The sequence below is a fragment of the Papio anubis genome, chromosome 18 (assembly GCF_008728515.1).
Source record: "Papio anubis isolate 15944 chromosome 18, Panubis1.0, whole genome shotgun sequence".
NCBI classification, from domain to species: domain Eukaryota; kingdom Metazoa; phylum Chordata; class Mammalia; order Primates; family Cercopithecidae; genus Papio; species Papio anubis.
Window position 1 is genome coordinate 64,303,532 of NC_044993.1, and position 13,177 is coordinate 64,316,708.

A 13,177-nucleotide genomic window follows, 5' to 3' on the forward strand; every position below is an offset into this window, starting at 1 on the left:
GTTTTAAGAGCATATACTTTTGTTTTGGTTTTGCATTGTTTTTTTCTTTTTTGAAAGAAATTCCCTCTGTGAATCTTGCCAAGCCAAGCTGAGCCAGGGAACCTAATGGATTATTGGATGTGTTTGTGAGTCAGTCCAGTTAATCCCATATTTCCTGGGCATCTGCTGGGTGCCACATGATTAAGCTGTGGCTGATGCCTTTGTGCCGTTTTTAGGTGGCTGGTTGATGAATATTCCAGGTGTCAGAAGGACTTAATTCATAAAAATGGGCTCAGGATATGGCCTGAAAAGAAATAAGTGTCAAGGGTAGGCAGATGGTTTCTGGAGCATTTATGGGTCTGAGACAGTGCACATAAAAGAGCTGAATTTTGGGTGTTTGAATCAAGCTTCTGGAACTGCCAAAACCTGCGAATCATCTGGGGAAAGTCAAGCAGCTGATGACAAGGCACTGATGTATCCCTTCATTTGTATAGCACTTTGCAATTGACAGAGACATTGATTTTGCACATTCCTCCCTGGAGCCCTGAAGCATTTCTGTGATACAAGCAGTTACACGTTTTATGTTCCACTCAAGGGATAAGAAAACAAAGGCCTGGAGAGGCATTGTAGTTGACTGTTAGAACTTCTTTTATGAAGAGGGAAAAGTCAAGAAAATTGAAGTGTAATGTTCAAATCAGGGTAATTGAGCCATCCAGAGCCTCAAGCATGTTGCATACATGCATCAAAATATCACATGTGGCCAGGCGTAGTGGCTTACGCCTGTAATCCCAGCACTTTGGGAGGCAGAGGCAGGCATATTGCTTGAGCCCAGGAGTTGGAAACCAGTCTGGCCAACATGGTGAAACCCTGTCTCTACTAAAAATACAAAAATTAGCCAGGAGTGGTGGCACACATCTGTAATTCTAGCTACTTGGGAGGCTGAGGCAGGAGTATCACTTGAACCTGGGGGGCAGAGGCTGAGGCGAGCCCAGATGAGATTCTGTTTCAAAAAAACAAAACAAAATACATGTTCCTCCCAAATACATATAATTATTGTACATCAATAATGATTTTAAAAATAAATAAAAGGGAAGTGGTTTTGTGGGGCATTTCTACCAGAGTCAGGAGTTGAGTCCAGGGTTCTGCTTCTGTGGCCAGAGTTCCTTTACATGCCTTAATTATGGGCCTGGGGCTCCTCCTTCCTCTGTCCTGGGAGGAGGTGGAGGTGTTGGTTGCGATTTTTCTGGCTGGGCTCACAGGGGGGACCTCTCCTTTGTCACAGATTCAGAGCATCCCAGGGCTCCCATGGCAGGCCGAGGTAGGGGAGCATCAGGAGGATCATTTCTCTGCAGTAGCGTCACATCTTAAAAACCTTGGGAGTTCGAGACCAGCCTGGCCAACATAGTGAGACCCAGTCTCCACTGAAAATACAAAAATTAGCTAGGCGTAGTGGCACGCAGCTGTAGTCCCAGCTACTCAGGAGGCTGAGGCAGGAGAATCGCTTGGACCCGGGAGGCGGAGGTTGCAGTGAGTCGAGATCATGCTACTGCACTCCAGCCTGGGCAATGACTGAAACTCCATCTCAAAACAACAACCACCAAAAACCAAAACCAACCAAACAAGCAAGCAAAACCCCTCTTTTCTACTGGTCGGGGGCCCCCTGTCCATCTCCATTTTTTTCTTCCATACTTCCTTACACCCACTATTGCCACCTTTCAGTAGGAGTAGGGCCTGGGGAAAACACTTTGTATCCATTTCATGCCTTATAGCCTCCCAAAGAGCAAGGGGCTGTTACTTCTATTTTGCAAGTGAAGAGACAAGAGACTTGGATACAAGAAGGTGCTTATCCAAAGTCACTTAATGAGAACCCAATTCTTTCTAAGTCCAAAGCCACTTTCTTCCTTTTATACTTTTACTCTTGCCAGAGACCAAAAGATATTCCCCTGAGACCTAGAAGCAAGAAGCACCATTTTTTTTGGCCTATGAATAATTATTTCTTCTTTTCAGAGTGCGTGTACTCTTTCTGCATCTTTCTCTTCTTCTTCTTTTTTAAAAGCAGCTGTATTTAATGTATAATTTGATGCGTTTGGACATATGCATACACCCATGAAACACCTCTTTTTCTTCTTGCAATCGCTTTTTCTATGATATCCAGCACAACAACTCTCTTTGCTGGGTGCAGCCTGGATAACTGCCAGGTCTCTGATTTAAAAGCATAATACGCTCACCAAATACAGCACAACAATAGTAGTGATCAGACAGAATATTAAAGCCCTGGAATTCTTTGCTGTATCTCACTTTTTTTTTTTTCCCAGGGCTAGAGCCAAGGCTGAAAAGACTGCAGTATTAACTCTCAGTTTGGCAGTCAGCAGAGTGCTGAAAATCAGAATGGGGGCTTTCTTGGCTGGGTGCTTAGGGGCAAGCCTCAGAGATTTTGTCTGTCCTGCTATGGTTCCTTGAGAACTTTTTCATTCCACCAAGGTTTGGCTGAGCAGCAGAGAAAGGGCAGTGAGACCAGCATGTGGAATGAGAGCTGTGTTAGGACCATCAGCACACTTACATCGATTTTTACTCTATGCCTGTGAGTTGGGTAGTAATGAGAAGAATGGTTTACATTTATGGATCTCTTACTGCGTGCCAGGCTCTGTGCTGAGCACTTTATTTTATTTTAATTAATTAATTTTACTTTAAGTTCTGGGATACATGTGCAGAACGTGCAGGTTTGTTACATAGGTAAATGTGTGCCATGGTGGTTTGCTGAACCTACAAACTTGTCACCTAGGTGTGAGGGCCCAGCATGCATTAGCTGTTGGTCCTGATGCTCTGCCTCCCCTCCCGTGCACTGACAGGCCCCAGTGCGTGTTGTTCCCCTCCCTGTGTCCATGTGTTCTCACTGTGGAGCTCACACTTATAAGTGAGATCATGCGGTGTTTGGTTTTCTGTTCCTGTGTTAGTTTGCTGAGACTGATGGCTTCCATCTTCATCCATGTCCCTGCAAAGGACCTGATCTCATTCCTTTCTATGGTTGCATAATATTCCATGGTGTATATGTACCACATTTTCCTTTTTTTTTTTGAGATGGAGTTTCACTCTTGTCGCCCAGGCTGGAGTGCAGTGACCCGATCTCGGCTCACCGCAACCTCTGCCTCCTGGGTTCAAGTGATTCTCCTGCCTCAGCCTCGTGCGTAGCTGGGATTACAGGCATGAGCCACCACGTCCAGCTAATTTTGTATTTTTAGTAGAGATGGGATTTCTCTATGTTGGTCCGGCTGGTCTCGAACTCCCAACCTCAGATGATCTGCCCACCTCGGCCTCCCAAAGTGCTGGGATTATAGGCATGAGCCACTGCGCCCGGCCAAATCTGTCTTTTTTTTTTTTTTTTTTTGAGATGGAGTTTCGTTCTTGTTGCCCAGGCTGGAGTGCAGTGGTGCAATCTCGGCTCACTGCAACCTCCGCCTTCTGGTTTCAGGCAATTCTGCCTCAGCCTCCTGAGTAGCTGGGATTACAGACTCCTGCCACCAGGCCCAGCTAATTTTTGTATTTGTAGTAGAGATGGGTTTTTGTCATATTGGCCAGGCTGATCTCAAACTCCTGACCTTGTGAGCCACCCACCTCGGCCTCCCAAAGTGTTAGGATTACAGGTGTGAGCCACCACGCCTGGCCTACATTTTCTTTATCCAGTCTATCATTGATGGGCATTTGGGTTGGTTCCAGGTCTTTGCTATTGTGGATAGTGCTGCAATAAACATACATGTTCACGTATCTTTATAATAGAATGAATTATATTCCTTTGGGTATATACCCAGTTAATGGGGTGGCTGGGTCAAATGGTGTTTCTGGTTTTAGATCCTTAAGGAATTGCCACACTGTCTTCCACAATGGTCGAACTAATGTACATTCCCACCAACAGTGTAAAAGCGTTCATATTTCTCTACAGCCTGGCCAGGCTGGTCTCAGACTCCTGACCTCTGGTGATCCTTCTGCCTCAACCTCCCAAAGTGCTGAGATTACAGGCATGGACCACCGCGCCCGGCAAGGCTGTGGTTCTTAACCAGGTGTGATTTTACTCCTCAGGAGAAGTTTTGGTTGTCCTAATGGGGAGGGTGGAGTGCTACTGGCATCTAGTGGGTAGCGGCCTGGAGGGATGTTGCTAAACATTCCGCAATGTACAGGACAGTGATCCAGCCCAAAATGTCAATAATACCTAGGTTGAAAAATCCTACCTTAAAGTCACATACTTAGAGCCAAGTCAGAACTTGAGTTCTGGACTTTAGACTTTAGACTCCTAGCACAGTGCTAGGAGTTAATTCAAGTGAAGTAACATTTCTTCAAGCGAAGGCGATCAGTTTTTACCCTCAGTTTGTGCCAACACTGGTCATTCATTGGCTCTCCATCCAAAGATAATCCCCGTGCCTCTCCTAGGTAAATTCTCTCTCCATTCCCTGTGCTCCTAACTCCTTGGGGGTGGTTGCAATGCTCATGACCCTGCCTTTGTTCTCTGTTTATCCCAGGGCCTTCCCCACTGAACAGTGAATTCTTGAAGAGAGATCAGGATGATGATGATGGTGTGGTGATGATGGTGGTAATGATGGTGATGGTGATGATATGGTGATGATAGTGATGATGATGATGACAATGGCAGCAATGATGATGGTGATGGTGATGATATGGTGATGATTATGGTAATGGCGATGATGACAGTGCTGCTGATGAGATGATAATGGTGGTGATGATGGTGGTGATAATGCTATGATGGTGATAGTGATGATGAGAATGATAATGATATGGTGAGGATAGTGATTTTGTTGATGTTGATGAAGATATGGTGATGGTGGTAATAATGATGGTGATGGTGATGATATCTGATGATAGTGATGATAGTGACAATTGTGTTGGTGATGATATGGTGATGATGGTGATAATGAGGGTGATAATGATATGGCAGTGACGGTGATTATATGGTCTTGGTTGTGATGATGATGGTGATGGTCATAATGATATGAAGATGGTAGCTATGGTGGTGATGGAGATGTTTATGGTGGTGATGATGGTGATGATAAAGCTGCTGCTGCTGATGGTCGTGATGATGGTGGCGGTGATAATGGTGATGGTGATAATGATACAGTGATGATAATGATGGTGATGATGATGATAGCAATGATATGGTGATTCTTCCTGGATGTTAGGGAGGGGAGTTCTTGGAGTGAGGAGCTGGGATGCAGAGGGCTCTATCAAGAGAAAGCGTAGCCCTCTCAGCTGCGGCTCATGAGCTTCCCCATGTGTAATCTGTGCCTTCCCCACTGTGTTTTTCCTTGCCCATCTTCAGACCCATCAGTCATCCCTTGTGACAGTAATAATAAGCTCTAATCCAGTGGCACTTAATGGTAAAGGTTACCTGCCCCTTGCACAGCCCAGAGGTTATGGACTGGAAAGCGGCATTGCGAGTCTGGTTTAATTTTCCACTGCATTAATATTAGTAGGGAACAGTTGACTCTGGGTGCAGATGTGGAGAAGGTACACAGGAACTGCAGTTCAGAAGGTTGGTTGGGGGCAGGGAGCTTGGAGGGAACTCCACTTCCTCACTCTGGGCCTCAATTTCCCTCTCTATAAAATGAAGGGTTGGAATCAGTGATTCAGAAGATACTCCCCCTTCCTCTGCCTGTTCTGCTCTGACATTTTATATGAGCCTGGATCCGCACCATCCAATGCATGGGTCTCGGAGGAAGAACAGTCTTCAGAATGTGGCTTGGTTCCCTCTAGTGGCAGGGAGCTCACTACCTTCTAGAACAGCCATTTCCACTGTTGCACAGCTGTGAGCTTTGCCGTTACTGATGACAGTAATAGTAGCAGTACCACCTGTGGGATGCTGAGTGCTTCCTGCGTGTTATCGCCTCCTGACCTCACAGTGACGCTTTGTGGGAGGTGTGGTTGGTCTCATTTTAAAGATGATGAAGATGAAGCCAAGAAATGTCAAGAAACGTACCCACAATTGCCCAAGGAGGAAAGGCAGAGCAGGACCTTAACTCCAGCTGGTTTCATTTGAAAACCCTGGTGTTTATTAACTGCAGGACAAAGGCACTCATGTGGGTAGCAGATGGAGGTAAGGTAAGTCCCAGCATCCTTGGAGGATGGCATCATCCTTAGTGGGTTGCAGAAGAAAGGCTGAGAAGGCAGGGCATTGACGTGACACAACTAAGGCAGTCTGATTGAACACCTACTATGTGTCAGGTGCTGTGTGGTGATATTTCATTGAATTTCTCCCACAACCTCATGAGGCAGGTACTGTTATTTATGGCATTGTCTTAGTTTCCTGATTGGCTGTGATGACAAATCACTACAAACTTAGTGGCTTAAAACAACACACCCCTCCCTCCCTCCCTCCCTTCCTTCCTTCCCTACCTCCTCCTCCTTTCTCTCTTTCTCTTTCTTTCTTTCTTTCTTTCTTTCTTTCTTTCTTTCTTTCTTTCTTTCTCTCTCTCTCTCTCTCTCTCTCTCTCTCTCTCTTTCTTTCTTTCCTTCCTTCCTTCCTTCCTTCCTTCCTTCCTTCCTTCCTTCCTTCCTTCCTTCCTTCCTTCCTTCCTTCCTCTTTCCTTTCCTTTCCTTTCCTTTTTCCTTTCCTTTTTCCTTTCCTTTCCTTTCGTTTCCTTTTCCAGAGGGTCTCACTCTGTGGCACAGGCTGGAGTGCAGTGGCACCATCACTGCTCACTGCAGCCTCGAACTAACTCCCAGCCTCAAGCGATCCTCCCATCCCAGCCTCCTGAGTAGGTGGGACTAAAGGGCACCCCACCACACCCAGCTACTTTTAAACATTTTTTGTAGAGATAGGATCTCATCATGTTGCCCAGGCTGGTCTTGAACTCCTGGGCTCAAACCATCCTCCCACCTCAGCCTCCCAAAGTGCTGGGATTACAGATATGAGCCACTGTGTTGGGCTAATTTATTTTGTTATCATTCTGGAGGTTGAGTCTGAAATGGTCTTAATGGACTAAAATCAAAGTTTCAGCAGGGCTGCATTCCCTCTGGAGGCTCTAGAGGAGAATCTGTTTCCTTGCCTTTTCCAGCTTCTAGAGGTAACCTGCGTTCCTTGGTGCATGGCCCCTTCCTCTGTCTCCAAAGCCAGCAGTATTGCATTTTCAAATCTTTCTCTAAGTCTGATCCCCCTTCCTCCATCTTCATGTTTCCTTTTCTGACCCTGCCACCTCTGTCTTTCTCCTATAAGGCCCCTTGTGATTTGATTGGGTCACCTGGCTAATCCAGGATAATGTCCGTATCTTAAGAGCCTTAACTTAATCACACCTGTAAACTCTCATTTGCTGTGTAAGCTAACATATACACAGGTTCTGGAGATTAGGACATGGACCCCTGATATAGTTTGGCTCTGTGTCCCCACCTAAATCTGGTCTCGAATTGTAATCCACACACGTTGGAGGAGGGGCCTGGTAGGAGGTGATTGGATCATGTGGGCAGACTTCCCCCTTGCTGTTCTCGTGATAGTTGGGGAGTTCTCACGAGATCCGATGGGCTAAGAGTGTGTGGCACTTCCCACTTTGCTCGCTGTCTCTCTCTCTCCTGCCAGCATATGAAGAAGGTGACTGCTTCCCCTTCACCTTCCTCCATGATTGTAAGTGTGCTGAGGCCTCCCAGTCATGCCTCCTGTTAAGCCTGTGGAACTATGAAGCTCTTTTCTTCTTAAATTACCCAGTCTCAGGTAGTTCTTTTATAGTAGTGTGAGACTGGACTAACACAGCACTTCTGTGGGGAGGAATGATTCAGTCTGCCACAACCATTTTACAGGTGAGGAAATCCAGGCTCAGAGAGGGCGAGTGACTTGCTCAGAGTAGCACAGCCTGTAGGCAGTGGGGATTTGAGCTAAGTAATCTCATACCTGCTGACTGTATTACCTTGCCAGCACCTGGCATCTTGCCACTGGTGCTGGAAAAGTTGTGCTCAGGGAGTGACACCCCCTTTTAACCTGCCCACTGTGTGGGAATGAGAAGGATATTTCTGAATGGATACTCTCCAACTTGGGTGTAGTGGTGTGACTCCAGGACCATTCATTCCCTTCATTCAGAAAATATTTACTGAGGTACTTACTATGCCTCACAGGTAGATATACTGGTGAGCAAAATAGACAAAAACCTCTCCCCCTGTGGCGCTCACATTCTAGAGAGGGCATGCCAGACCTTAAGCCAAATGAATCAGCAGATTATCTGGGAAGGTGGAAAGCGATAGATCTGACCAGGCGTAGTGGCTCACGCCTGTAATCCCAGCACTTTGGGAGGCCGTGGCGGATGAATCACTTGAGGCCAGCAGTTTGAGATCAACTCGGACAACATTGTGAAACCGTGTCTCTACGAAAAATACAAAAATTAGCTGGGCATGTTGGTGCGTGCCTATAATCCTAGCTACTGGGGAGGCTGAGGTGGGAGACTCTCTTGAACCTGGGAGGCAGAGGCTGCAGTGGGCTGAGGTTGCACCACTTCATTCTAGGCTCGGTGACACAGTGAGACCCTGTTTCAAAAAAAAAAAAGGGGTCTTGGGGTGAGGGCCTGGGGAATGGGTTGAGCCCCCCCTGATTGATGGGCTCTGTTAGGGGCTGGGGAGGGGACCGTATCTCCGTATCTTTGGATGTCTGCCTGCTGCCTGGCAGGGACCCGGGCCATTGCCCCATCTCAGCTTTCCTGTGCCAGATGGCTCTAGAGGCAGCAGGCTCCCCTCTGATGGGGCCCAAGACTAATGCTTCCATTTATTTTTGTGAGCTCTGGAAACTGCCATGGCTTATAACTGTCAGCAGCTGCCACTGAAGAAAGCCAGGCTTTGCTGAGGTTGCTCTTTCTGGGAAAGGGAGAAAAATGACATTTCTAATAGCTGCCTCCCCCTTTCACAGAGGCAAATGCTGTGTACCCAGAAACTACCTCCAAGAGCCGGTACTTAATTACTTGTGACTTTGCAAATGACAGGAGGGAGAGAGGTAAGAAGTGGACATACTTTCTTGGTTGAAGATGCGTTGGGTCTGACCTAATACAGGAATGTCTTGTCTTTTGTAAGAGGACCTTAGGTAAAGGTTTGGGCTACGGGAGAAAGAGACGTGAGTTTGAATGCTGGCTCCACCATGGGTGCCGGGTCACTTCCTTACCCTCTCTGAGCCTCAGGCTTCTCATCTGTAGTGTGGGAATGAGACCACCTACCCCTTAGGGTGTGGGGAGGACTTAGTAAGACCCCATGTGTGAAATGGCCTCTGATGGGCCAGGTACCAGGGAATACAGTGGTGAGACAAAGCCCTGCATCAAATAGCTTATGATCTAACACGGGAGACAGACAAGAACAAGGAAACAGGCTGGGCACAGTGGCTCATGCCTGTAATGCCAGCACTTTGGGAGGCTGAGGTGGGCAGATCACTTGAGCTCAGGAGTTTGAGACCAGCCTAGACAACTTGGTTAATTACAAAAAAATTACAAAAATTAACGGGGGGTGATGGTGCTTGCCTGTAATCCCAGCTACTTGGGAGGCTGAGGTGGGAGAATCGCTTGAACCTGGCAGCTGAATGTTGCAGTGAGCCGACATTGTCCCACTGCATTCCAGCCTGGGCAACAGAGGGAGATCCTGTCTCAAAAAACAAGCAAAAAACAAAACAAAAGAAAAAATCCCCAAACAAGCAAATACAGAAAAATAAGCTGTGATAAATGATTTTTTTTTTTTTTCGAGACAGGGTCTTGCTTGGTTGCCCAGGCTAGAGTGCAGTGGCATGATCATCTTATTGTGGCCTCAAACTCCTGGCCTCAAGCATTCCACCAGCCTCAGCCTCCTGACTACCTGGGACCACAGACATGCATCACCACATCCAGCTAATTATTATTATTATTATTATTTTCGTAGAAATGGAGTCTCCCAACGTTGGCCAGGCTGGCCTCAAACTCCTGGGCTCAAGTGATCCTCCCTCCTTGGCCTCCCAAAGTGTTGAGATTACAGATGCATGCCACCACACCTGGCCTAAATTATTTTTTGTAGAGATGGAGTCTTGCTATGTTGTCTAGGCTGATCTTGAACTCCTGGCCCCAAGTGATCCTCCCACCTCGGCTTTCCAAAGTACTGAGATTATAGTCGTGAGCCACTATGTCTAGCCATAAGTGATTTTAGGACATACCATGCATTGTGTTAGAATCTACAGGGGTGGGAACCTACCTTTGCGAAGGTGGTCAGGGAGGTCTTTCTCATGAGAGAAGATTTAAGGGGAAACATGCAGATTGAGAAGTAGTCAGTTACGGGATTATTGCAGGGAAAGGGGGACAGCATGGGCAAAGGCCCGGCGCTGGGAAGAGATGAGCTTGTTCTAGGAATGGATAAAAGCAGTGAGGGAGAAAAGGATGTAAGACAAGGCGGGAGAAGAAGGCAGTGAACACTCATGCAGTGCCTTGTTGCTCACTTTAGCTCCCAAACTGCTAAAATTTCAGGCATGAGCCACCATGCCTGAAATTTTTAAACTTTTTTTTTGTAGGGATGAGGGTCTTGCTATCTTATCCAGGCTAGTCTTGAACTGCTTGGCTCAAGCCATCCTCCCTACTTGGTCTCCCAAAGTGCTGGAATGACAGGCATGAACCACAGTGCCTGGACTGTTTTAGGAATGAAAAGGTGAGTCTGGCTGCTGGGTGGGAATGCAGCACTGCCACTAGCAGCAAAACGCCGTATGCCCTGGGGATCTGGGAAGTTGTGGCCAGAGCCAGGAGGAAGGGAATTTGGTCTTTACGCAGGTCCACAGGGGGTTACCTGCATTAATCAGGTTTCTCTTTGTTTCCTTCTTTCTGTCTTTCTCTTTCTTTCTCTCTTTCTTTCTTTCTTTCTTTCTTTCTTTCTTTCTTTCTTTCTTTCTTTCTTTCTTTCTTTCCTTTTCTTTTCTTTCTTTCTTCTTTCTTTTCTCTTTCTTTCTTTCTTTCTTTTCTTTTCTTCCACTTTTCTTTCTCTCTCTCTTTCTGCTCACCCTTTCTCTCTCTCTCTCTTTTTCTCTTTCTTTCTCTACCTGCCTATCTTTTTAACTTTCTTTTTGTCTTGCTCTGTCACGGGCTACCAGGTTCAGTGGCACCATCTTGGCTCACTACGGCTTCCACCTCCCAGGTTCAAGTAGTGCCTCAAGCCTCCTGGTAGCTGGGATTACAAGCGCCCTACCACACCAGCTATTTTGCACATTTTGAAGTAGAGACAGGTTTTGCATCATGGTGAACCGAACTCTGACCTGGCCACGATCCACCTCGGCCTCCCAAAATGCTGGGATTACAGGTGTGAGCTACCGCGCCTGGCCGGAATCACAGTTTCTTGGGACAGCAAATCCTTGCCACCCAGAGGAAGTGGGAAGCTGGGAATGAAACCCCTTTAGCCCCACCCCCTCCGCCGCCTTGCCTCACCAACCCTGGAGCACCTGAAGACACCTCCAGCAGACCACGAGGCCTCTTCTACCAGGAGCACATCTGCCTGCTGGAACTCTCCTCACAATTCTATTTTTGCTCCCCTTGGCAGCTCTGTGGAAATTAAAAGGCTATTTGCAGTGACTAATGTTGCTAATTCTGATCAAACAATTTAAAATTCATCCTCTGCCATATCAGAGACCCGCTAGGGAACAGAATTAAGACATCATTTGTGGCAATTTCTGTGACGGTTGGTGGAAAACAGAAAAGACATTAAAATTGGTCTCAATTTAAACCGCTGCTCATTAAATTGCCTCCTTGAAAATCCCCCATCTCGATCTGTACAATAGCTCTCCGTCTGTTGCTGGCTTATTAACCCAGAGCAGGGACCTTGACAAGCCAGCAGCTGGATCCAAGACGCTGGGAACTTCCTGGGATGTCTGGGAGAGCACATCCTGACACCCTCTGCTCCCTCCCACTGGCGCTGCCTTTGAGCCTTCCTGCCCGTGCCCCAAGAGCGGATGTGCCTCACATTTCCAAGAGTTAATCTGCAGGAAGCCAAATATTAAAAAAAGAATCAAGCTTCCCAGTGTTACCCAAACTTGAGTCATTCGCTTACCACCTGTGTGATTTCTGCTGTATCTATATCCGTGTTCTGTTTTTTTACTTGGTTTAAAGCCAACTCATTTTAAAATTAAATTAATATACTATTTTAAACAGGAAACATTATGTCACTACTATAAATGGAAACCCAATATCATAAAGAGGAAATAAACGCTAAGCATAAAAATCAATACAGTGTTTTTAAAAAAGCATTGGATAGTTTACATCCCTTAGGTTTTGTTCTACATAAATCTTTCCTTCCTTCCTTCCTTCCTTCCTTCCTTCCTTCCTTCCTTCCTTCCTTCCTTCTCTTCTTCCTTACCTTCCTTCCCTCCCTCCCTCCTTTCCTTCTCTCCTTCCTTCTCTCCTTCCCTCCTTCCTTCCTTCCTTCCTTCCCTCTTCCTTTTCCCTTCTGTTCCTTCCCTTCCTTCCTTCCTTCCTTCCTTCCTTCCTTCCTTCCTTCCTTCCTCTTCCTTCTTTCCTTCCTTCCTCTTCCTTCTTTTCCTCTTTCTTTCCTTTCTCCCAATTGTGGTAAAATATATGTAAAAATGGGCAAAGAGGCCAGGCACGGTGGCTCATGCCTGTAATCCGAGCACTTTGGGAGACTGAGGCGGGTGGATCATGAAGTCAGGCATTTGAGACCAGCCTGACCAACATAGTGAAATGCTATATCTACTAAAGAAAATACAAAAAATTAGCTGGGTGTGGTGGTGGGTGCCTGTAATCCCAGCTACTCGGGAGGCTGAAGCAGAAAAATCGCTTGAACCTGGGAAGTGGAGGTTGCAGTGAGTGGAGATCGTGCATTGCACTCCAACCAGGGAGACAGTGCGAGACTCTGTCTTGGAAAAAAAAAAAGGCAAACAATTAGAATGGATTTAAAGACAGATTTGCAAACTTTTCAACTATTATATAAATATTAAAAAGGTAAAAAATGAATTGCCAATTGAAAAATAAAAGCTTACGTGTAAAAACAGCAAAGTGAATACCATGACAAAGGAGACAATGGTATTCCATTCCACTTGGGTACATTTGCCGGGGAAGACTCCTAGCCGGAGGGAAGGGCTCTGTAAGTTAAAAGGGATTAGGAAGGGTTCGAGTTCTTAAAGACAAACTCACCCAGGGAGACTTTCTCTTTGCATTAATTGGAAGAGTTGAAAACCAATAGACAGAGTGACCGTTTCAGTGTGTGATGAGATGTT